Here is a 25622-nt window from a genome sequence, read left to right as displayed (position 1 = left end):
TTGTCAGTTGCACATAATGGCTGTTTTCCAAACCACGACAATAGCAATTTGACCAAAAAAACAAAACAAAAAAGCCTTATCTCAAGGTCCGCATGTTTTTTTTCCAGTGCTTTCAGCCACGTCCCGTGGTCTTCATTAGTAGACAGGAAATGATCCGCTTTAATAAAAGCTATTTTGGTATTCCATTCGTGAAGTTAAAATCAATGTTAAATATTTCACAGCATTACAACAGAGAGATATACACACAGATTTGAAATTTTGCAGTAGATTTAATTTTGATTTACTACCACTAAATTGTATTTCAAGCATCGATGCCCCCAGATTGCCAATGAAAATGTTGGCTTGATTGGTTAAATGGATTTTTGCAATGCTTAGCGCAAGTAACAGCAAACTGTATCCGTGTCATGTAACATTGTTCGATAAGTCCTATTTATTTTGCTTTGCTTGTAATCCGAGCATGTATAACTAAAAATAAATCAAATCTAAAAATCTAACACACTGAACTCTTCCACTCGCGTTCAGGGGAAAGACAACAAACAGTAGACGCGATGAGCCGCGCGAGGAGTGGCAAATCTCGCCTGGTCTGGTTCCTCCACTACACGTGGGGCTTCTCTGGCTGCAAGCACAGAAGGGAGGCCATTTTAAAATCACAGCAGGGGGAGAGTGGATTGTGAGGTGAAGCTTGCTGCTGCTACTTCCCACATTAAAAGGCTGATGGTCTCCTCTTGGTGCAAAAACACCTTTGGCTTTAAGTTCCATTAACAGAGAGGGAGTGAGGACATTTTTTCCCTCTTTCAATGTGCCAGGCTAAAGCATTGCCCTGCAATGATTGAATCATGGCCATAATAGCAGAAGGCAGAGGCCTGCTGTGCGGCTGAGTTCTTCCTGTTCTCCTTGCTCAGCGTGGGAACAGCCGTGGATAGAATCTGCCCTGGAATCAGCACACAAAAGAGGCCATGAAAGCAACAGGACCAGAGCAGGTAGTAATTGCTCCTTTCTGCTGAAATGCTCCGTCAGTTTGAAAAGGAGCATGGCTTGTGGTGCAAGGCTTTCAGTTTTGACAACGGTGAAGGGGTGACGCTTATCTAAGCCAACCTACAAGAAAGGTTTTTGCGCCATCGTGGGATGAGAGCGTGGGTCAGCTGAGGGTGAAACACAGGGAAAACACATACCCAACACAGATGCTTTCCTACTATTATACAAGGCTAAGTCTGAGTTGAAAGGGTAAACAGGCAAATCAATGAGGTGGCAGGTCACTTGCCCTGCACAACATGGTAGCTACAGTAGCACAGCTTGCCTCTATTCAGCAACTTTCTTATTTCTTTTCTCTTCAGTTTCCTTGGTGCTGAAATATAAAACGGGGTTTTTAAGTTCCACAGCATGCTGATGTAATTTTCTGCTCTCACTAGCTAATGTGGCCTTGGCTTCAGCAGTGATTAAAGCCCATCAATACCCAGCCCAGCCAACAAACAAATTGATTAATGAAAATTAGACCTCAGACTTTTCTACTATGAAAGTCAGGAAGGTCTTGACTAATGGAGGGCTCTGGAAAATCTGTCAGGGAACAAATGCACCGCTGCTCACTTGTTCCTTAGTTTAATTCAAATCTCTGGTACAGTGTCTAAGCTTTCATTATCCCAACGTAGGTAAGAAGTGTTGGAATTTGGTCGTATTTTATCAAAGCTGCTGCTTCAATTAATGATCAGGTTTAACTAGCATATTAACTAGCAGGCATACTGCCAGAGCCCAATTATCTAAATACCCACATAAATTTAAGAAAACACACTTGCAACATTAGTACCTCGTGCATTTTTAAGTCATATCACATTACAATTCTTGGTAAATAGAAGATTTTTCTTCTAAGCACTTAAATGACGTTTCATGCCTCCTTCTGCAGTTTAAGACCAACATGCCTCCTTAAAGTGCTCGGAAAGATTACAAAAAGTTATTACTTCAAATCTCCACATGGCATGGTAAATGAGGGCAAGGTAAACAAACATTATCCAACTTGCTGGTTAGTACTGATTTCAAATTAGTCAACCTTCTGAGTAGGGCTGGGCTATATCATACCGTTCACGGTAATACCAGTGTAATTTTGGGCAACAATAGGAAAATGAAATATCGCAATAGAATATGGGTAAAACGCGCATGCGCAGTGCCTTTGTTTACATACGCACATGGCGGCGACGCAGAATGAGAAGAGCGGAAAGTGGATCGTTAAATGAAACAGATGAACCAGAATTGGTTTGTAAAAATGCTGCAACTTCAGTGGTGTGGAACTGGTTTAGCTTTCGTCCGTCAGATACACAACAAAGCACTGTTTTTGGTAGAGCATGCTAGCGGGGCGTCATTATTACCGTGTTGTTTGGAAAATACAGCATACTTAAAATCAATCCTTTGATTTTTCCGAAAATCAACAGTGCCCCTTATAATCCCGTTTGCCTTATGTATGAATTCTGGTTGTGTTTACTGACCTCGAAACGATTTTATGTCGTACACTGCGCACGAAAATCTGTCAAATGTTTCAGTACGACTTTGCTAAGCTACGAACCCGCACCGCTTGATGGATTGTCGGAGCATTACAGCTATCGTAGGCAGGAGCCTCACGGAGTGATACGTACTGTGCTTCAACATAATATTACCGTATTGTGTGTGTATAACCTCTTTTTAAAGTTTTGTGGATATTATACATGGTTATGCTGAGGACATGTCGGCCAATTTCCACTGGAAATGCCTTTTGGTTAAACTGTCAGCAAGCAATTTGCATTTGCACTGTTAAATTTTTATATAACTTTAATGCAGATAAAAAAAAAAACAGCTGCTTGTTTAAGTGAAAATACATTGATGGGGTTTTTTGCACTAATAAAGTTGTGGAGTTGTAAAGTATTTTGTCTAGTGTCAATTATATCGTCAGTTAATCTGGATAAATGGCAGAGAGTAGTGAAAAGGAAATCAGAGTGCTGATGAATGATTAAATACAGAACTCATTCCTTTTAAGAGGCATTTTATTCTTTCTTCATAAAACTGTGATGGCATCGTTAGATAACATCTCTTGATTTCATTATACTGTGAATTATTCCACTAGTCACACCCCTTTGATGTTAGGGTTAACTAACTGAATATTAAATAACTTCTAGATTGAGTTGACTGGCCAGTTGATCAGGGAAAAAAAAAATTAACTCAGCAAAAAGAGGTGAGGTTCAATCGGTTAGGCATTCTTATTGTTTTAACAGGCTGGTCCTAGAGGTAATTACACAGGAATTACATATGACAGGCAGGTCTGTCAACAACCTTTGACGTTGCTTATCATTTTGAAAAAATTATCCGCCTAGCGTGAGTCATTTATTAAAAAGGTTACGGCTGGCTATTTCAACGCATAATCCTTACGTGCACGCTAGTTTCTTTAGCAGGCGGCTTGCTTCATGTATGCATTTGCTAGAATTAAACTTTAGAGGCCTTTTCTATGTCCAAGAGATAAGAAAGAATATAACACATAACATCAGTACCACAGTGGTTCAATGCAAAACATATATGTATATATTAAAATAACATTGAATGGGGATTTTTAAAGATTTTTGCCACTTTATTTGACTTTTTGAGTGTTCTGCCTCCTTGATAATTAAAATAAGTAAATATTCAATAATTAAATGACCAGTTGCTGAAGATGGTCCCTTATAGAAGATGTGAACTGCTGCTTTTGAGCCTCATGTAAGATTCACCAATGTAGAGCTGTAGAGAGCTGGAGCTGTATGGTCAATGTTGAGCACTGCAGAGCAAAGCGCTGCGTGGAAGTCCACAAACGTGCCAGCTATCACCAGTTGTTGGATTGACAGCGGCAGGTTGGAGAGTTTTAACACGTCGTCCAACCCCAGCCCTAATATGAACTAATTAGCTGACTAAATTCAAATGAAATTAATGAATAACTCAGTCGGTTCAGTCATTTATCATCAAAACATTTTCTTCTCACAGCTTCTCCAAAGGGAGGATTTGCAGCTTCTCATATTGAAAATTAAATTAACATTTTAAATTAATTTATTATTTGGCCAATTCACAATTTTCAAACACTTAACTAAAAAAAAAAAAGTTTAATTAAGTATGAAAAAACAATCAGCAGCCTCATCATTAATGCAATGGCATTTAAGGACACGTCCTACGAAGCCATCGAACTGAATGTTTAAATGCTGTACGCACAAGAAACCACAGGGCTGTGTATTTAAACACGTTCAGCTATGTCACTGTGCTTCTGACAGACACCGACAATCTCTGCAATGTCTGGAAAATGCGCCGGCTGACTGCCTGTGTTTGCACTTCAGCAGGAAGCTGCACCAGGAGAGAATGATTGTACTTCCTCAAATTTGCAGAAGCAAAGAGAAGGAGGGGGGCACGCTCCCCCCACTGTGTTTTGACTGTGTCCAACAGAGCACACGATGGGAGCACATGGTAGAGCTCTGGCATGGAAAACCTAAACCAAACCTGGTTTTGTTCGTTTTGTTTTTCCCCATGTTCTCAATCTCAACTCTTAATTTGGATTCAGCTAAATTAATTTCAAGATAATTCATTTCAACGATAAAAGTCATCTCTGTAAGTTCTATCCTAGCTTGGATGGTGTTTTGACTGGGAATGAGAGCTATGCTATGTTGCCGGCAGTCACAGTTCTCAGGGATACAAAAGCCCATTATGACAGTTGAGCCTATACTGTAAGTTATCTGAAGCATAAGCCTCTTTTCACTGAACAAGTCCGGTTACAAAATAAATTTTGCTCAATTCATGGGTTGTATTCCTATATGGCCACACAAGCATAGGGGAGAGTACTTTGAGACTCTATTGCACACCGAAGAGCAACTATTTTGCCTCCTTTAAAAGGTGCACCAGAGTGCAGTGGAATAAACCTCTGAAGGAGATGGCGATGTTTTATATAGGACCTCTGATAATGTCAGAATCAGGATTACAGCCAGCAGGGTCACACCTCACAATCTCGCATGGAAGTAAAAGGATAAGAGAGATAAGGTGATTCATTAGTAAGGGGATAATCGCTGCCTGGACATTTTGATAATGTCAGAAACACAAAAAGCATTTCTTTCAATCAGTCCCACTTCAGATTTTACTCACATATCTTTCAAAAAAGATATGGCTGATGTAAACGTTAGTGTTTTTAGTGCAAAACCTAAGCTAGAGATTGGGGGAGAACAGCATACAATACAGGTGTTAAGCTAGAGACGCTGCAGTTACACCCAAACCTGTGACCACCTTTACGTCTTAGACTTAAACTATACTAGAGAATTAAACTGGGATACTGGCAGCTTCAAAACAGCGGCAAACTTTCAGACAGCGATCACATTTAAGATGTTAGACCAAAGGAAAGCTGAGGGAGACCAGGAGAAGTTTTCTGGATGACGTTCTGACTCTGTTTTGAAGACTGATTTCACTTGAGAGTTGTAATTTGTTACTTCTTAGAACATAACTTTCATTTCTTGATTCACCATGCACGACATGTTCATGTTAAGATTAAAAAAGCAAAATAAAATCTATTTTCAGTCTTAAGTAGTAAATAAGCAAATTCTTCTGTGAATATTAACAGCGGTTTTTTATATATTTTTTTTTAGCTTTCTGATTTGATGTTACTTGAAATGAGGAATTTAGTTGCAATTCTTGATACTATTCATCAGTGGTTTAATGCCCACAGTCAGTTCTGCCCTCCATCTCCATATTACTGGTCTTATCAGGACAAACACTCATCTGTGGTGTAAGCTTCTAAGGCGAACATGCCCTACTGACAAAGACTCACAGAGAACACCTAATCTGTTCTCCTCTGGCTGCTGCGGCGCTCGCTAGCACCCTTACCTGGACTGGCTCCCTGGAGAGCCACTGACACCTTTTTGGCAATCTGGACTTTACCTGCAGGCATTGTTGAACCGCTCATCTGCCAGTGTTGCGGTGCATTCCTCTGCTGCACTAGATAATGATGTAATAGATAACTGCTCCTCCTGCCTCCTGACATGCCAGACTCCTCTCTAGGGACATATTCTCATTGTCTTGCTGCCCTCTAATCCCAATCACCTGCCTCTCTGAGATGCTGTGCGTGGGAAAAGAAGGCAGACGGGCCCGTTCTGATTTGAAGAAAAACTCAGAGCTGACTTGACAGCAGCTTTATTTGGGTTTATTGATGCCATCATTACGGGCTGCTTCCACGAGTAAAATGGTTTCCGGGTTTCAGGGGGAAATTAGAAGTTTGATGGCACTCTCTCCCGGGAGAGAAGCAATTACGCACGGCAATGAGAGCACAATTGTCGGAAATGGGCTCATGAAAGAGACATAAAATAATTCAACAGCCGCGATAGCTTAAAGGATATGAGGGAAAGCGTCCGATGTGGTTTTTGATAAAGAAACACAATTTCACCAATCACTACAGTTTTCCTAGAGCAAAAACTGCGCTCTTCTCTCTTCATCTACCCACTTTCTCCGCAATGTAAACCTGTCATTTAACACGTTAAACGAAATTGATGGCGCAATAAAAGTTGCCAATAAACTAAACATGCGTTCTTTTCTTGGAATGAAATGGCTTTGAAGAAATGAAGAGAAATCACGTCAAAACCCGGCTGACACTTGTCGTAAATCGTTTCTGACAGCTCTTAATGGAGTGTTATTACTGTTGCGCACAACGCTCAAATCCACCAACTGAGAGATGCTGTTTACCGAAGGTCTGTGGGACTGAAACGTACGAGCACCCAGTGAGAAGTGAGCTCTGACTGTGGCACTGGCATTAACTTAGCAAACTACACGAAGAACTGTTTTCTTGATACAAACACTGACAGACACTTGGGAGGTTTTACACGAGCACCGTGCACATCCTCCTCAGAGTTACCACAACCACGGCTCTGTGGCAGTTTTTCAACTCCGATACAAACGTGCAAACACCACAACAACAAACAACACGGCGACTGGACACGCAGTTGCCAGAACTGCCAAAACACAGGAAGAGGCAGGAAAAAAAATGAGGCAAACGTGAAATGCGGACACAAGCTGGTAAAGAGTGACTTACCCGGGCAGTGTCCACATCTGTTGGATGAGACGGGAGATTCAAGCGTTACACTTCGTTGCATTCAACGCGTTCAGGCGGTTTGGACGAAGATGAACTCTCCGCCGAGCGCGGTGGACTACCAATTAAAACAATTCTTCCTACTTGATGTACAATGTAACTATTTAGTTGTGGCAAATGGTGCCTAATCTATCCTGAGTGGCATTGCTTTAAGATTGACAGGTGCGCGACCAATGGGGGGCGGCTGTCCGCGATGCCTCGACCAATGAAATTGTCGGTGCGGAGTTACTGGAAGGTGAGCTGAGAAGTAGGAAGGGCTGATGGCGACATCATGTGTTAAGAGTTTATATCCCTCCGCTTGTCTTGTTTTGAGAGCAAAGACACTCTCACTGCTTGTTATTGTGGGCTGCATTAACCGGAAAATTGGAGCTTATGCGACTTAAGCATATTTTGATTGTTTTTTTAATTCTTGCTTTTGTTGCTTTGAATTCCCCCCTTTCCCAGATCTCCCACCATCTAGGAGATTTTCGTATATTTTTCGTGGGGAAATGAATAAAAACAAACGTTTTAAATTATCGAGTGCCATCTTTTTCTCTCGCATAATAGATGTTTAGGTTGTACATTTACCTAGAAAGGCATATAATTGCAAAATACTGCCTCTTTTCAATATCCAGTCCCTGCATAAATATTAGGCTATGTCCTTTATTTATTCTATTTGCACAGGTAGTCCTATTATACATGTTGCAAATAAATAAATAAAAATTAACTATTTGGTTTCCGCGTGGAAAAGTTGTGTTTGTACTGGGTGTCCAGCGAGTGGGGTTCAGTAACTTTCCGCCGCCCTACTTAACCGTTCTTGGCGGAGGAACACGATGTTTACAGTGGGGACATAGGGACGTTACCTTGACACATGTAGTCAGTTGGCGCTTGTGGCGGAGCAGCGGGAGAAACACCTGCATGAAGATTACTTTTGCACCCTCCCGATTAGACTTCTTTCTTTCTGTGTTAAAACCTTTTACTCTTTCCAATTTCAACGGCGTGTGTGCGTTAGACCACGTCACGTTACGTCAGCACGGCGCAAATGGCTTGGCTTCGAGAAGTCGGCTAATAAGGGTCGTGCATGAGATAGCGTTACGACTACAAAAGGTGACGTCACGGTCCTGTAAAGTTAGTTCAGCGGTTTGTCAGTAACTTTTTAATACCCGTGAAATTATAAAATGGAATAAAGTCCGACTTAGAGACGTAAAAAATAGGCATTTTTTTTAAAAGATCCACTTTAATTAATTTTCTGTGTCATACAAACTAATAAAAAATCTGCAAAATGCCTGCAAAGTAACTGTCAGCTAAAATGTTCATTAAAATGTAGTCTGGGCGAAATATAAAGTACTTGGCAAGAAATAATACTTCTCTAAATGTTGGGATGGATGGAATTTGTTACTTTCCAGCATTTAATAAATCAGTAGAATGTCAGGTAAAATAATTTAAAATAGAATAACAAAAAAGAACTGAAGATGAACAAAACATATGATGTAGCATACCAGCATATACCATCTGCATGCCAAGAGTGTGTGAGTGTATTCCTGTACACGGGCCCACACCTGAATGTGATGTGTGGGCGTCATGCAGAGGGAATGTGCCACACAATCTGGACTACACTGTCACATTGCATGGTAATGCCACATATGACAACAGCAGCACACAGCAGGGAGTGGACAGCTGACTTCTCTCACACAGCAGCGAGATGGAAATGCTTCCCACAAGGGGAAGGAATTTGTGTTCAGGAACCTTCTAGTTTGCAGTGTTTTATCTCAGTGAAACTTACTGATGTTGAGCAACAATATTTCACATAAAAACATACTGAGGGAGAGTAAGGCCGAATAGCTGGTAAAGCTTATTATACAACATCACAAATATTAAGATGAAGATAAGATTTCCTTGTTGCTGATAAAGTTGAATAAGGAAGAACCAAAGTGATGAATTAACAAACACTAGTAGCAGTATAGTGACAACAGCTCAGACACTAAGAGAGGGAGTGACAGAGAGAGATTACCCAGTGTTTTCTGCTTTACATAAGAGGCTTATACGGTGGGGTTTTTCGGAGGAGAATTGCAGTAGTCAGATGGACGTCCCGCTGTCCTCCTCTCTTACAGCTGGGTAGTCCAGCGGTCAGCTGCTCGCCCCCGGGGTCAGCGAAATGCCACGGGAAAAATGACAGCAAACAATCGCAGCCAGACTAGAGTCTGGAATAAAAACAGGAAACGAAGCTCATGTCAGGCAGTACAAGTGGCATAATCAAAGCTACTGATCCTGCTGACATATAAGTTACTGCATTATTTAGAAATTTAACTTTGTCGTTGTCGGATTGCACAGATTCCATTGTAGCGGCATAAACTGCTTTTGTGGGGACTTTTTCTTCTCACGATAATAGAAGTAAGTAGAGCTTTTCATTCAATCCAACTTGTACCTATTGCTTGGCGCCCCCTGTTGAAGCAAAGATGCTACACGAGGCCCTGTTAACCGTAATTCATTAGATAATTCATTTGAGATCATATATAGAGCACCAAACAGATGAAGCACGAAGAGACCTGCATCACATATGTACCACTGAGAAAAGCTGAGCAAACTGGCTACTGAGCACTAGTCCGGTGTTAAATGTTATCTTCATGCAGTATCTGTCTGTGGTAGATTATATTTTGCAGGGAAGACAAATTGCTGTTGCAGCATGCACTGATATTTTAGACAGTAGTCGTACATGAAAAAAAGTTTTCTCACTCTGGTGTTGGAAAAAACGTGGCTGATCTGTCAACAGCTGTTATCTCAACCTCACCTTTAGGAACTGAAGTGGGTTTCACTGATGTTCTGGGGTGTGAATGGAAGTAAATCCCTGCACCAGGTTTAACATGTGTTAGAAAGCTTGTATAAACAACTTCAAAGGAGGGAAAAGCTACAAAACGGGCTGAAAATTAATTGCTACAACCTATAAGCAATAGTTCAGAGTTGGTTCAATGTATTTTTAATATAGGCGAGTCCTTGTCTTGTACTGTAGTAGGCTTCTTCTTTCAAGATGGCCATCAGTGGCCATAAGTAGGTTACTTATGGGAAGGTGGTAGGCTACTGATTGTATTTTTTGTCATTATAAATAAAAGAGGTGGAAAATTGGTGTTGGTGCACTGGTGAGGCAAAACACTGAAGCATGTTTCACTGAGTCCCAGATCCCACAGGGACAAACAGGAAAACATCAGAATTTCTTTGGTTGTAGAAATGCCTTTATTTTAATGTGAATCTGAAGATTGCAGTCAGTTGTGCCAGTGCCACATTATATTTCATGTTGCCATGGTATTTTAATTGCTTGAGCTGGTGTTTGTGCAAACTGCAGTTGTGGGGGGGAAAGGGCTCCGTTGGGCTCAGTTGGTCTCATTTAGCAGAAAGTTCAGAGATATAAGCAGGAATTCAGTAACCCCTCTACTGTCCATCAGCTTGAATTCCCAACCCACAATGCTCCTGAAGACTGCTAATGTGTTTGGGAGGGCATGAGGTCAGTGTGGCTGGAGAACACTGCAGAAAATGACCGGTGTTATGCAATCAAAAGAAGACTCTTCTTTCATGAACTGATGAATACTGACAACTGCTCCATGTTTGTGCACTAGCTCCAAATTGTTAACCTCTCAGAGCCCTGCATGTTTTGAAGACAGAATGATGAATTAGCTTAGTATTTTTGAAGCTACTGAGCTGGCATATTAAATCTTATAATCAGAGTGCTGAATAAAAAATTAGAATATCTTTTGTGTATAAAGTATACACAAAAGACAGCATGGACAGCATTCTGTACTGGTGTGTAGAGGTGAGGCTCATTGCTAGTCAGACAACCACTTTAGTCTGCACTCAAATTAGCTACTGGATGTTATTTTTAAAAGTTTATATCAAGATTTAAGACTTTCTGAGAAAAGTTGTCACTGAGCTTGCTGATCCCTTAACCTCTCCTCTGATTGTCTTAAAATGAGATTTTTTTGTACTTTCTTTAAAATTATGTGTAAAAAGTTTCACTTCAAGTGCAAATGGTTGTCTGTGTGTATGTGTTAGCCCTGCGACAGACTGGCGACCTGTCCAGGGTGTACCCTGGCCCCCGAGACGCTGAAAAGGATAAGCGCTAGAGAATGGATGGATGGAAGTTTCACTTCAAATAGCGCCATCATCAAATCAGACTCTGATCATCTCTGTTTTCTCTGTATTATTGTGGGGTCTTTAACTTACAATTGAAAGCAATTTGAGGCAACTGCTGTTGTGATTTAATGCTATATAAATAAAATTGAGCTTGTTAATATGCAGCCTGGAGCCCAATAAGCACAAGACAAATTCAAAATGGAAAACAATATAGTCCATTTCTGAAAATTGACCAAGACCAAGAGGAAAAAGTGTCAAGAAGCAGTATTTACTTGTAAGGCAATAGTATTGTATTTTCCACATATTCATTGTGTTTTCTTTCTTTTTTAAATGTACTTTAAGATATTTGTTGTGCAGTAAATATCAAATAAGAGTTCCATAACAGATGTTTGCTTTGATTACACAAACATTATGTAGGAGTAGGTAATGGATAATAGCCATTCATTTGTAAACAAATGGACTGAATAGCTTGAGGATATTATGTAATATTATACTACAGTATGTTTCTAACTAAGCAGGCAGCTCATTCTCTTTGTCTTGACAAGGACTTATTTAAAGATATGTTTGAAAGAAATGTGAAACATATAAAAGTGGAATCAGAGGTGACATGCGACAATATATTTGGATGCAAACTATAATGTGATATCTATAATCCATGTATTCCAGTATAACTTCCTAAATGTTAGCACCTCCTTAGCACTTATTCAATAAATTTGAAGCAAAGTTTTGAAGATAAAATACATTTTCTAATGATTTGACCTTAATTGACCTTGAAGAAGCACTCAGAGGTCTAAAGTAATGATATTTAGAATCCACATATTTCATTCCCTATAGGCTTATATGTCGCCAATACAAACAATGGCAATAAGAAACATAGTTTTAAATAGAACTATAATAGTATAATTACCTTCAGCTCAATCTATTGACCTTTAAAGATTTTAAATCTTTAAAATTGTAAATCTTGATATGACAGTCTTTATGTTGACATTTCACACCACACTTTAAAAAAAGCATAGTCAAAAGGCTTTCTGTTAATTTTTCACTAGTAAATCATCAAGACCTCAATCATAATCATGAATGCAAAATCATAATCTCCTCAACAGAGGGAAATATTTGCATTCAGTAACACAGTCAACTGATGCATGGTTACTATAACAACCCACAGTCTGCCTATATGAGGAAATCAAATAAACAATACCAGACATGTCAAGGTCTGATTGTACGGTATGTATCATTTTCCAAACTTAAAAATCGTATTATTTATACTTGTAATAATATTAATGATAATTGGAGGTCAGAGTCAGATGGTGACACCATATGAGGACACTGATATGATACCATAACCTGGCACAGCTTGATCTTTAAGGCTCCATTCATTTTCACACATTTCCTCTCACAGTCCTGTCACGCTGTGAAACATCGCTGCACAGATGGACGACTTGTTTGCGTCTGTATAAGTCAAATTTAAGCCGCTCTGCTAACCTTCTGCTTCTCTCACTCCCAGGTATAATTTATGAAAACACTCGGCAGTGTCAATGTAAATGGATACATTAATGGAAAAGGTTAAATGAATGAGTGTAGAAATTAATGAATGTGGATTTCCCCCCCAGTACACAAGGCAACAATAACAACAACAATAGTGAATGAGTCATGATGATTTAAAAAGCTTCGCCTAAGATCTCCCACAAAAACGATTAAATCCCATATTTGTACAGGAAATAAAATCAGCTTTATACTGGATGATTTGATTTATAACTGACATTATATATGTCCCTTTAACTTTAACTAGAGCTCTCTAATACTATTTTTTAAGACGCGTGACCTTTCCAAAGAAATCCAAAGAAAGTATTAAAATCAACATTGTGCTAATCTGCTTCTTATTGCTGGACCTATTTGTTCCAGCTAAAGATGTAAATCTTTAGAAACATGGGAATGATATTGTTCCAGTCCTCTAAAGACTTTCCTAGCAAAGCTGGGCACTATTTCACCAAACTTTACTCAAACAGGAGGAAATGTTGCCTCAGTATTCAGTGGGAGATTAATCTTGTGTAGTCTATTGAACATTTGAGGGAGCCGGATGGTGAAAATAAATGTCATTGTACAGCATCCCAGTTCATCTAAATCAGTATAAAACATGCTATGTGCAGTATGGATGCACAGACCTTGATGTCCATGTATTTACCCAACACTAGACTTAAGCTGCGAGCCTGGATTCTGTGTTAACGCTTCATGGGTTATGACCTCACCATTTGGTCCTGAGAGTACCCAGGTGGTAGATTAGAGTTTTCATCTGCATGTCAAGAAGACATGCTATATGTTTTCCTCTTATGCCCTGAGCAAATTATCTAAGCACTGTAGGTCCTTGCAATCGAATGACCTTTTAGCAGAATGACTGCAATAATTCATCCTCAGTGATTTAACATATATTATTTACTGGTACTTCTATGCAGAGGGAAATGCATAAGTAGAATAAGGTTGCATTTATGTGATGATTTCAAAACCATGAAAAATAGAAAGACACAGTTCTCATCTGTGATCCTTTGTTCCTCGTGAGGCATATGCTTGTCTGGTCAGATGCAGCTAAAGCTGATAGTTATATAATAGACATGGATATAATGTGTAGACTCTCAGCTTTCATTTGATGGTATCCACATTCAAATCAAATGAAAGGTTTAGGAGTTTTAGCTTCTTAACATGTGCCACCTTCTTTTTAAAAGGGAACAAGAGTAATTGAATTGACTCAAGGTTATTTAATAATCAGGTGTGCGCAGTTCCTTTGTTGTGCCATAATCAATTAAGCAGATAAATGGCCTGCAGTTGATTTGAGGTGTGGTGCTTGCATTTGGAAGATTTTGCTGTGAACAGACAACATGTAGTCAAAGGTGCAGCTCAAACAAGCCATCCTTAATCTGCAAAAACAGAAAAATCCCATTCAGGAAATTGCTACAATATTAGCAGTTTGGTACATCCTGAGAAGGAAAGAAAGCACTGGTGAACTTAGGAACAAAAAACACCTGGATGTCTGCAGAAGAATCATTTCTATGGCAAAGAGAAACCGCTTCACAACAACCAGCCAAGTGAACAACACTCTCCAGGAGGAAGGTGTATCGATATCCAAGTCTACCCTAAAGACAAGACTGCGTGAACGTGAATACAGAGGGTTCACTGCGAGGTGCAAACCACTCATAGGCCTCAAGAATAGAAAGGCTAGACTGGACTTTGCTAAAAAAAAAAAAAAAAGAAAGAAAAAAAAAAAAAGAAAAACACATCTAAAAAAAGCCATCACAGTTTATGAAAAACATTCTTTGGCTAGATGAAACCAAGATCAACCTCAACCAGAATGATGGCAAGAAAGAAGTATGGAGAAGGCGTGCAACAGCTCATAATCCAAAGCATACCACATCATAGGTAAAACACAGTGGAGGCAGTGTGATGGTGTGCATGGCTGCCAGTGGGCTAGTGTTTATTGATGATGTGACACAGGTGAGAAGCAGCCGAATGAATTCTGAGGTGTTCAAAGACATACTGTCTGCTCAAATCCAGCTAAATGCAGTCAAATTGATTGGGCTTAGTTTATTTAAACAGATGGACAATGACCCCAAACATGCAGGCAAAGTTACCCAAGAGTTCATAAAGCAAAGAAGTGGAATGTTCTTGAATGGCCAAGTCACTCAGCTGATCTTAACCCATGTATTTCACTTGTTGAAGACTAAACTTCGGACAGAAAGGCCAACAAACAAACAGCAACTGAAAGCTGCTGCAGTAAAGGCCTGGAAGGAGGAAACACAGCATCTGGTCATGTCCATGAGTCCATGAGTTCAAGACTTCAGGTTGTTATTACCAGCAAAGGGATTTTTATCCAAGTATTAGAAATGAACATTTTATTTTAAGTTATTTCATTTGCCCAATTACATTTGAACCCCTGAAATGAAGGGATTGCGTTAAAAATGCTTTAGATTCTCATATTTTTATGCAATCTTTTTATTCAAACCACTGAAATAAAGCTGAAAGTCTGCACTTCAATTGCATGTGAGTTGTTTCGTTTAAAAATCATTGTGGTAATGTGCAGAACAAAATTAGAAAAAAGTTGTCTCTGTCCAAATATTTATGGACCTAACTGTATATTAAAGTGACAACATTTACACAGAAACGTCAGCAGTGACTCTACCACAACAGCATTGCTGTGACAAGTTCATGACCGAGTTATGGACGAATACTGGGAAGGGAAAGCAACTTAAGGAAAGACAAGTAAAGAAGATAGTGAAGATTCAGGCACAGAGATGAAAAAGTGACTAAAAAGATTAATGAGGAATTTTGTCAACTTCGAAACTTTGTGCCCTCTATATTGCTGAGTTTCTGTTTATTATTTGCAACTTTGCGCCTGTCACTACAAACCAAAAAGCCTAGCAAATCTGAACTGAGATTAAAAATAAGAAAATTTAAGACTTGTCTTATTTCTTGAACCTGCTTCCAGTCTGACTCCCTACTTTCAACATCCATCTTTTCTCTTTTTCACTCTTATCTTCTTTGCTCTCTCTGTCACTCCTTATCGCTCTTTATCTTTTGTCAGTCTCACTTCTCGTGTTTTTTTTCCCTTTCCTCTCCTGATCTCTCTCTTATCTGTCTGCCCTAATCTTCTCCCCTCCTTGTTTACTTGTCTCTCTACTCTGTGCCTTTTTACTTGCTTGCCAGATGATGATTTTCGGAGATTTTGCTTTTCTCCAGCCAGATTTCCTCTTTTTCACAGTAGATTTGTTCTTCAGATTCACATAGCCTGCTCAGAGTGATTTTCAAAGCCTTTAGTGTTGTGTGTGTTTTTTGTTGTTGTTGAAATTCCTCATGTTGGGTTTTATTTAGCAGTTTTGCAGACTTGTTTGCTCAGTTCTGCAGTGGGAAAACAAGAAATTCTAACTATTCGAACAGAAATATACTGATATAGTATCTTTAGAAATAACATTTTTACTCTCAGCACAAAGTTCCGATGTTGTTGTCCTCTACATGCATGGACATCATCAAAGATTTTAGTCTCTCCAATCTTGCTTCACATACTCGTAACAAGCTACTTTTCAAGAAACAGGTACTGACCTTTTTACCACGAGATGTGAATTTTTGTCTGTTAATAATTTGTTTGTCTTTCTGCCTGGAAAAATCAACTACAAGATGTTCTGATTTGCTGAAAGACTGTGGGGCAAATCATTTAAACTTCTGTGCCTAATGTTTGGTCTAGCACCTAAATGTCAGCCCCTAATTATCAGGAAATGTTTTGGGGGCTTGTGTAGCTCATACAAATTATAGCCGATACTTTTGTTTTTCACAGCACATTTTCCGTGTGACTCAGACATCTCCTTTCAGCAGCCAAGCTCAGAAACCGCCTGTCGACATTGCAAACAGACACAGTCACAGACTAACCGCTGAAAAAAGCGCTAGAGTAGCTAAATTAAATGAAAAGAGGAGATATTTTTTTCCAAGTAGTGTGTGGAAGCAGAACCATAGATCAAATCAGAGAGAATATAGGATTTATGTCCTCCAATAAGTGAATAAGAACTATATTTATTAATGCAGCTTTGGTTTTGAATTTACACAGTCTGACATGGTGGACATGTATATATGCTTAAAACACAATGCACAGCTTTTTCCTGTCTCTTCTTCCTGTCTCATTTATCTTAACTCTATTATCAATAACTGAGACAATGATACTGTTTTTTTTAAAGTGAAGTCTTATTTTCTGTCTCTGCTTTGATTCAAAGTTTAGGCTATTTTGCAGGTTGCAGCTTTAGGTTGAAGTTAAATAGCCATTGGCGCTGCTTACACCCAATCAGTTAGCATAAGGGACTTGTCATCTAATTTATTTCATCCCTTCATATTTCTTCTATATCTGCTCTCCCTATTAGTCTCCCCGTTCAGCTGTGTGTGCTGGGTGTGGTGCACATCATTAAGCACAGGATCATAAAGTTTGGGGATCATAATGAAAAGGAAATCGAATCAAATTTTGTCTTTTTGTGGACAGGAATCTCACTGCATCTGTTCGATACACTGTGTAAAACTTCCTAGCTCCTCTATACAGAAAATATTAGACTAATCTGGCCTGACAGGTTATATGTAGCATCATATGTGCATAGTGTAATCCTTGCAAAAGATGTCTCCAGCATCTCTGCCAGTGAAGACGAGGCACTTTTTAAAGTAAAGTCCTATTTTCTGTCTCTACTTTGATTCAATTTTACCATATTTTGTAGAGTGCAGCTTTAAATTGCAGTATTAAATAATCATTGGTGCTCACAGCAGCCAATCAATTAGTATACGGTACTCTTCATCCAATTTATCTCATCCCTTCTCGTTTCCCTCTCCATCCTCTCTCCCTATTAGTCTCCCCCTTCTGTTGTGTGTTGGTCTGTGTGTGAGGGGTGTGTGTGGGTGCACATCCCTCTCTCCACAGTGACCCACTGCTCTGCTGCACTCCGCTTCCACAGCATCCCTCTGGCTGCCTAGCAACGCTCAGTGTCCATGGCAACAGAGCCAACAAACGCCCCCACACCTCTTCAGCTTGCACCCTTCAATTAGGGCTAAAGTGTGGCAATCAGGAGTGAAGAGTCACACAGCAGATTAACAGGGAGGGACATCGGGAACCGGGGTGTACAGGTTGGAGATGTTTTCTGCAGTCAGCTAATGCCAGTGCAAACAGCAAGGAACTACTAATTTAGGTCTGAGACCACTCAGAGATCGAGATGGGGTCAAGCAGAAATCTACACTTATGGGTGCTGTGCAGCTGTGCATTGTTTTTTTTTGTCCCCCTTATTATAAATGACTGACATGTGTAGCGTCCGTCCTTATGGTGAGGAAAGTTTCCAACAGACTTATGTATAATATATATATACACTACAAGTCAAAAGTTTGTACATCTTCTTTTAATGTTTTTTCTTTATTTTTACTACTTTCTACATTGTAGAATACTGAAGACATGAAATATATGAAGCATGATATATGGAATTATGAAGCAAAGAAAAAATTGATAAATAACTCTAAATTTGTTTTATATTTTAGATTCTTAAAGTAGCCACTCTTTGCTTTGTTGACTGCGCTGCAAACCTTTGGGTCTTCTCTCAATAAGCTTCATGATCAGCTGGAATGGTTTTCACTTCACAGGTGTGCCTTGTCAGGGTTCATTTGTCATTTAAGAACTGAAGGTCGGTCAGTAAAATTGCTCAGACTTTGAATGTGTCCCCAAGTGCAGTCACAAAAACCATCAAGCGCTATGAAGAAACTGGCTCACATGAGGACTGCCCCAGAAAAGGAAGATCAAGAGTCACCTCTGCTGCTGAGGATATATTCATCCGAGTCACCAGCCTCAGAAACCAAAAGTTAACAACCTCAGAATACAGCCCAGAAAAATGCCACACAGTGTTCCAGTAGCAGACACATTTCTACATCCACTGTTCAGAGGAGACTGCGCAAATCAGGCCTTTATGGTCAAATAGCTGCTAAGAAACCACTACTAAGGAAAAGCAACAAGCAGAAGAGATTTGTTTGGGCCAAGAAACACAAGGAATGGACATTAGACCAGTGAAAATTTGTGCTTGGGCCTGATGAGTCCAAATTTGAGATCATTGGTTCCACCCGCTGTCTTTGTGGATTGCAGAAAACGTGCATGGATGCCCTCTACATGCATGGTTCCCACCGTGAAGCTTGGAGGGGGAGGTGTGATGGGGTGGGGATGCTTTGCTGGTGACACTGTTGGGGATTTGTTCAAAACTGAAGGCACGCTGGACCAGCATGGCTATCACAGCGTCCTGCAGCAACATGCCATCCCATCTGGTTTAGTTGGACTATCATTTATTTTTCAACAGGACAATGACCCCAAACACACCTCCAGGCTGTGTAAGGGCTATTTGACCAAGAAGGAGAGTGATGGAGTGCTGCTCCAGATGGGCTGGCCTCCACAGTCACCACAAAACCCAGTTGAGATGGTTCAGGATGGGATGGACCGCAGAGTGAAGGCAAAAGGGCCAACAAGTGCTCAGCATCTCTGGGAACTCCTTCAAGACTGTTGAAAAACCAATTCAGGTGACAACCTCATGAAGCTCATCAAGAGAAAGCCAAGAGTGTGCAAAGCAGTAATCAAAGCAAAGGGCGGCTATTTTGAAGAATCTAAAAAACATGTTTTTAGTTATTTCACACTTTTTTAACTACACAAGTCCATAAGTGTTCATTCATAGTTTTGATCCCTTCAGTGAGAATCTACAATATAAATAATCATGAAAATACAGAAAAACTTTAAATGAGGTGTATCCAAACTGTTGACTGTGTGTGTGTGTGTCTAAGTAGTTAGACTCTTCCAGGACTCCCAAACATGAAAGTGATGTGTATCCAGCAACATCACATAAAAATGTTGGCTCTGTACATATTCAGCTTCTGTAGCAACACAGCTGTCACACCTGTGCAAATAACCACAACTGCCATATTGTCTCAAGCCTCAGTATTAGGTTTGAAAACACAAGAACACAAAATTATAAGCTGTGATGAAACAAATCAAATGCATCAAAATAACTCATTGTAATGTTTTGACACCTTGATGCGAGAGAAAGGTGCTCCCAAACCAGCTGAGCAATACAATCTCTCCAGTGTGTCCTTTAAACACCTCACGCCAAGAGGCATCTTATAAGATTGATGGATTAGATACTGTCACAGTCTGGCAGAGACAAGGTGGCAGCGGCGAAGCAGGTATAGCTGGCCACACTTGGGCGGCTTGGCAGGCGGCGATGTGGACGAGACCTGTCGGGCGGTCGACGGTAGTGTGGATGCGGATGCGACCCCTCAGGTGATGTGGTGGGTCTCCGTGGACAGGCTGCTTTGACAGCCCCCGGAAACAGCCATGCTGGACGTGGCTTGGCAGCGCATGTAGGGAGCGGTGGACGTGGCTTGGCCAGTGAGACAGGACCAGGGAGCGCTGGACGTGACTTGTTGGCGGACGTGGGGAGCGCTGGACGTGGCTTGGCAGGTGAGACGAGACCAGGCCGAAGCAGGGCCAGGCCGAAGGCGAGGCCGTCGTCCTCAGGCCGAGGCGCGGGAGCTGTAGGTGGAGAAGCAGAAGGCCCTCCAGCAGACACTGGAAAAGGCTGCACAAACTCCAACTCAGCTCCTGGCTCCAACCTGGCCTGGATTTCAGTTCCACAGCGGCTTAGCTGAGCCTCATGGCTAGCATTTCCAGGGCAAACAGTCTTATAATTTGGCTTCCTGGACGCACAGTTCGTGGCATGATCAATGCACAGAGAAGCTAGATAATTTTGCAAAGGGATAAGATGAATGCCGATCCAATGCCGAAAACTTCTCAGTCTTAGTCATTTCAAAATCATAAACAGTCTTTTTATAGCCGGGCCCATTAACTGGTAAGGCAGTGTTAGTTTTAATATTCTCCTTAGAAAAACATGACCCAAAATATAGTCACTCACTTCAAACCTTTGTGAGGTACGTTGATGACGTGAATGCCGTTTTTTTCTAGAAGCAGTGGTTGTGGAGGCAGGTGCTGTTACAGCTGCTATCAGAGGATGTACCACCTCCCACAACCAGGGAAATGCCTCAAAACATCCCTGCAGCTGATAAACTTTTTCTCACTGGCCTCTTTTTCCGAGAGCTCCCACCACGCGCCGCATAACTCCTCCACAATCTGAATTAACCTCTCTCGGAGCCCGTCCGAGGGGCTTGGTGTCGCTGGGTCCATCATGGTCCGAGGGTACTGTCAGTCTGGCAGAGGCAGACTATAGGGAGTGGAGAGGTTGGACCAAAGTGCGTACACGCAAAATAACAAGACTTAATATTAACTGAAAACGAGCCATTTATTGAAGGCTGATTTTAGCAAAGAAAAACTAAAGCAAAGACAAAACTAAATCATAACCTAAACTGGGTGAGCTAAACATAACAAAACCCTGGAACATGACCATAGACATAGAGACCTGGCATGGAGGCAAGGTAGGATAGCAGACGCTTGGACAAGGCATGAATGAACACACACAGACTAAAAGCACACAGGAGGTGATCAGGGGAAGTGGAAACACATGGGGAAAAACAGCTGACACAAATGAACATAATGACATGCAGTAGAAGAGTAAAACTAAACACAATGAACACAGGAACACATGACCTCTTCAAAATAAAACAGGAAACACAATGAGACAGACATGACAACATGAACTTGACAACAAATGACATGCAGACATGAAACACATAGGACAGGGAGACTTAATACAGGGGTAGAAAACACAAAGGGAAACTAACAAACAAAGAACTATAATGACAACCTAGGCATGATAGAATGAACTTAGAAAACCTAAAGGACTTAAACATAACAAACTAAAACCAAAACGCTGATCGTGACAGATAATTACTTTTAGGTGTGTGGTGTGTTGGAAAAAAAGACCCACAAAGAACAAATTGTAGTTTAATATCTGTTTACCCTACAATGGATGTTAAATGTAGTAATGCAGATGCATTTGAAGGACATACTTTTGGTTTCAACTCGAGTTTTTTAGAAAATTCAGTGTTAACTGTTTAAGAATAACAGTCTTTTTTATAGCCTTCCATTTACAAAGGGTCAAAATTAACTAAGAAAACTGCCATCATTTTATTTTCATGGTTGTTTTTATGCTCAGATGATAATCAGTGGCAGTCAGTGAATGGCTGAAGTTTAGAAACCATCACCGAATACTATATTTCCTCCCTTGAGATGCTCTGACAGGCCTTTACTGCAGCTACCTTTAGTTTTTACCTGTTTGTTTGTTTCTTTTCTTTCTGCATGCAGTTTAATATTTACCAAACTTAAAAGCTGCTTTGTTGGATATTGACAAATATCCCCTTTCTTTGCTTTGCAGCATTTGGCTGAATTTCAGCAGAGAGTATAGTCCTGCATGTGCCATAATTTGTCCTGTACTTCTATCAGCCATCACACCATCCAGTCCATAACGTTGCCCCCACCATGTTTTGCTCATGATGTGGTATGCTTCAGATCATGAGCTGTTTTTCCCTCTCTATATTTTTCTTCCCATCATTCTAATCTAATAAGTCTAATCGGGCTTTCTTCATATTTTAAATTACAATGCAAAGCTGTAGAGTACAAATTCAACACTTTGAATCAACTTCTTATACGATACCTGTTCAGTTTTGTCATTAAATAAGGTGCACAGACCTCACCTGACCACAAGTTTCTGAGATTGTATTAGATTACATTTATATTTGTAAAAGCTATTTAATTAAAGCTGAAAGTCTGCACTTCAATCACACATTGATTGATTTAAAATCCAGACAGAGGCAAAACTACAAAAATTGTGTCTTAATCCAATAAATTGACAACCTAACTATGTACTATATAAAATTACATAAAAATACTATGAATCTAATTTTGTTGGTGTGCAGAATCTTTTCATCGTGGCATGAGCATCTGGTTTCAGACTACAAGCTGAAAGGAAAGCAGATCCCCTACTCATACTGGAGCTCTGGTCTAATACACCAGTATTAGTAGTTGCATTCGGAGTAGTATATAGATAATATTGTTAGCATTAGTAGAGATAGCGCTACAGATATAAATCATAAGGAAATTACATGTGCATTTATTACGTTGTCTCAGCAGTTCATTAATGAAATAACGATGTGTTGTAGTAAAGCCATACATCCACTAGAGGGAGACATTAGTCTTAGAATGGGCTGAACTGAAAAAAGCACCAATAGGGGGCAGTTTACACCTGCTGTTAACTGTTTCTCAAGCGCCCGCCTTGTCTTCTATATGCTTCAGTATCATGTATGGCAAAAAGGTGATAGGAGCCATCTCAGCCTTCGCTTTGTGTATTTATTTATTCTGCACTTTTCTAATTATTTTTGCAATGCAACAAATGTCTGCTGTTGTGTCTACCTCCCTGGCTTCTCACTGCTTGCTTGAAAGCTGATTTGTGGTTGGTTGGTGTCAAACATTTGCAGATTTTAAATGCATCCTGTTTAGAAAAACATGTCCTAAAATAGTAACAGATCATCAAGGATAATCTTTATTTTTTTAGGATAATCAACAGATTGTTCCAGAAACTAAGTATGTGTATGGACTCCTCCATCCGCTTTGTTCTTTAATGAACTCTATTTATTTTAGAGGGTCCCTCAGGGTACTTTGAAGTATCTTTAAGGGTTTTCTTAGGCAGTGTTTGCTCCCAAGGAGTTCCCAAACAAAGCCTTACTCAAAGGGGTCCTTTGATGAAGAGAAAATGATGAAGAGGTTCACCAACTTCCCAAACAGTTAATCGGATCCTTGAGGACCACGGGACCTCAGGTGTTAAATCGGTTCTCTATGAAATTCACAAATTCATGAAGAATTCGAAAGATCTTCATTGTCAGGTGACAAAAAGGTTTTTCTAGGTCTAAAACATAAAGGCTTCACACTGGCTGCAAACTACAAATCGCTTTAAACAAACATTTTCTTTTGATTGTAGAGCGTTTTCACTGCAAACATTTACACTTCTCATAGATGGAAGAGACTCAGTTCCATCAAGTGTGGATGTCAGACACAGTAAATGTACCACACTTTCTTTACCCTTATACACATCTTCTCCTGAAGTTAATCTGTGTATTTTTCTTCTTCTTTTTCTTTTGGCCGTGCTCCTTTAGGGCTGAATCATCTGCCTCCATCTCACACTATCCAATGCATCCCCTTTTGTGATATCTGTTGGGTCCAAAACATTTTAAAATGCCCTGCAGACCAATTCATAAACACATCAAGGCTATATGGTTGTGTTTAATATTTGGGGAAGGCTGTAGGGACGTGGCTTTTATTCATTATTATGATCTGATGTTTGGTTGATATTTGGTTGTGGTTTCGTTGGTGTGTGGGGTGGTGATCTGTAACATTACATTGGACGAAAATAAAGACGGCTAAAATGAAAACTTTCATAAATTCCATCTGATTTGCCTTTTTGTATACAGTATGCACTTCAAATCTGCTGGAGTGTGGTGTATGCTGCTGGGGGCTTGGAGTATGACCAGTAATCTGCTGTGTGTGTAATTACTGGGCTTCCTGTTAAAAGCAAAAGATGTAAAAACATGATGACAGACTGGTGCAGAGGATGAGAGTGCATACTGGTGGTTTATAGTCTTCCAAATTGATTATTGATAAAGGATTATTCAGACTATATATTGATACACAATACCTTGTTTCTAATGTTACTGTTAGCGTCTTAAAACAATATCTTCTCACCACTTTTCAGCACCACTTCCATTTAACCATTAATCATTTTAGTCACTAAAATAATAATAATAACAATAAGTGGAAAAACTTGTCTAAGTGTTTTCAAATAATACATTCAGGATACACACATTTGATGCCTCTTGTCAAACGAAACACATCATAAAGGAATCATTTTCATATTTCCTATATTCTGCCCCCCTCTGTACTTCTTCTCCCTTTAATGCGCTTCACTTCCTTGCATCGTTTCCTCCTTCTTTCCCTTCTTCCTCCTATTCATTTCTCTTTGGCACGTCATCCTGCCATCTTCCCCACCTCTCCTTCTTCACCGCTTTCCTCTTTTCCTCCACTCCATCCATCATCTATTTCCTCCTCTTCCTCAATCCTGCCTCTCCTCCTTTTTTCCCCCCTCCTCCTCCTCCTCCTGCTGCTGCTGTCCCGTGTGAACAGAGCCTCTTTTTTCTCCTCTCTCCTCCTCTTTGGATGACCGCCTGTTCCTGGAATTCAGAAACCCCTCTCACTTTTAATTTATGCGCATATTAATTGCTCGCTATTGTAATTTCCACCGTGGGATACAACATGCAAATGCGCCATGCATTCGTGCGCGCGCGTGTGTCTAATTGTGTGTGTGTGTGTGTGTGTGTGTGTGTGTGTGTGTGTGTGTGAGAGAGAGAGAGAGAGAGAGAGAGAGAGAGAGAGAGACAGAGAGAGAGTCATTCATTTTCCCTCCTCGACCAGTAATCCGCCAAAGACATTTCTTTCCTCTGGTTGTTAACGTTTATATACTTTTAACTCTTGATTTCAGTGACATCCGATTTATCTCCGAATACTTCGCATTCAAAAATGTAAACATCTCGCAGAACAAACAGATATCTAATCTGATATGTAAACAAGTTAAGTCATATTTTAAAGAAGAAGAAGGAAAAAGTCACACTTTTGGGCTCCTCGTATCTAATAAGAAAAAAAAATCGTTAGTTCAATATTTTAAGCCCAGATCTTTACGAACTCTTTGAAAACTGGACTTTTGTCTTCTTTCGTTTTTTTTTATTTTATTTTTACTTAAATTATTTGTACCAATTAGTTTTCTTCTTGTGTCACATATGACGTCCCGAAATGACCACAGTGACGCACTAAATCGGGAAAAAATATTAAAAATGTCAGAAGAAAAGAATCAAGTTATTTGTTTTACACAGATCTGTAAAATAGGCTCCTTTTTGC

At 40.0% G+C, this 25622-nt stretch overlaps 1 protein-coding gene and 1 long non-coding RNA gene across 10 annotated transcripts in view; one reads left to right on the top strand and one right to left on the bottom strand.

The window, feature by feature from the left end:
* mef2d (myocyte enhancer factor 2d) overlaps nt 1-7265 on the bottom strand; it is a 100099-nt gene extending 92834 nt beyond the window's left edge. For 3 of the 8 annotated variants that reach the window (XM_085178147.1, XM_085178148.1, XM_085178150.1), the window contains exon 1: nt 7040-7265. The gene's annotated coding sequence lies outside the window, so the exon portion shown is untranslated. The remainder of the gene's footprint in view (nt 1-7039) is intronic. The other 5 variants (XM_085178149.1, XM_085178152.1, XM_085178153.1 and 2 more) reach the window with 3 other exon arrangements.
* LOC146508724 (uncharacterized) overlaps nt 1-25622 on the top strand; it is a 376303-nt gene that overhangs the window by 195507 nt on the left and 155174 nt on the right. The window lies entirely within an intron of this gene.

Source organism: Neolamprologus multifasciatus, chromosome 11, assembly GCF_963576455.1.
Source record: "Neolamprologus multifasciatus chromosome 11, fNeoMul1.2, whole genome shotgun sequence".
Taxonomy (NCBI): domain Eukaryota; kingdom Metazoa; phylum Chordata; class Actinopteri; order Cichliformes; family Cichlidae; genus Neolamprologus; species Neolamprologus multifasciatus.
Note: the sequence above shows the minus strand (reverse complement) of the source record. Positions and strands in the feature narration are given on the sequence as shown.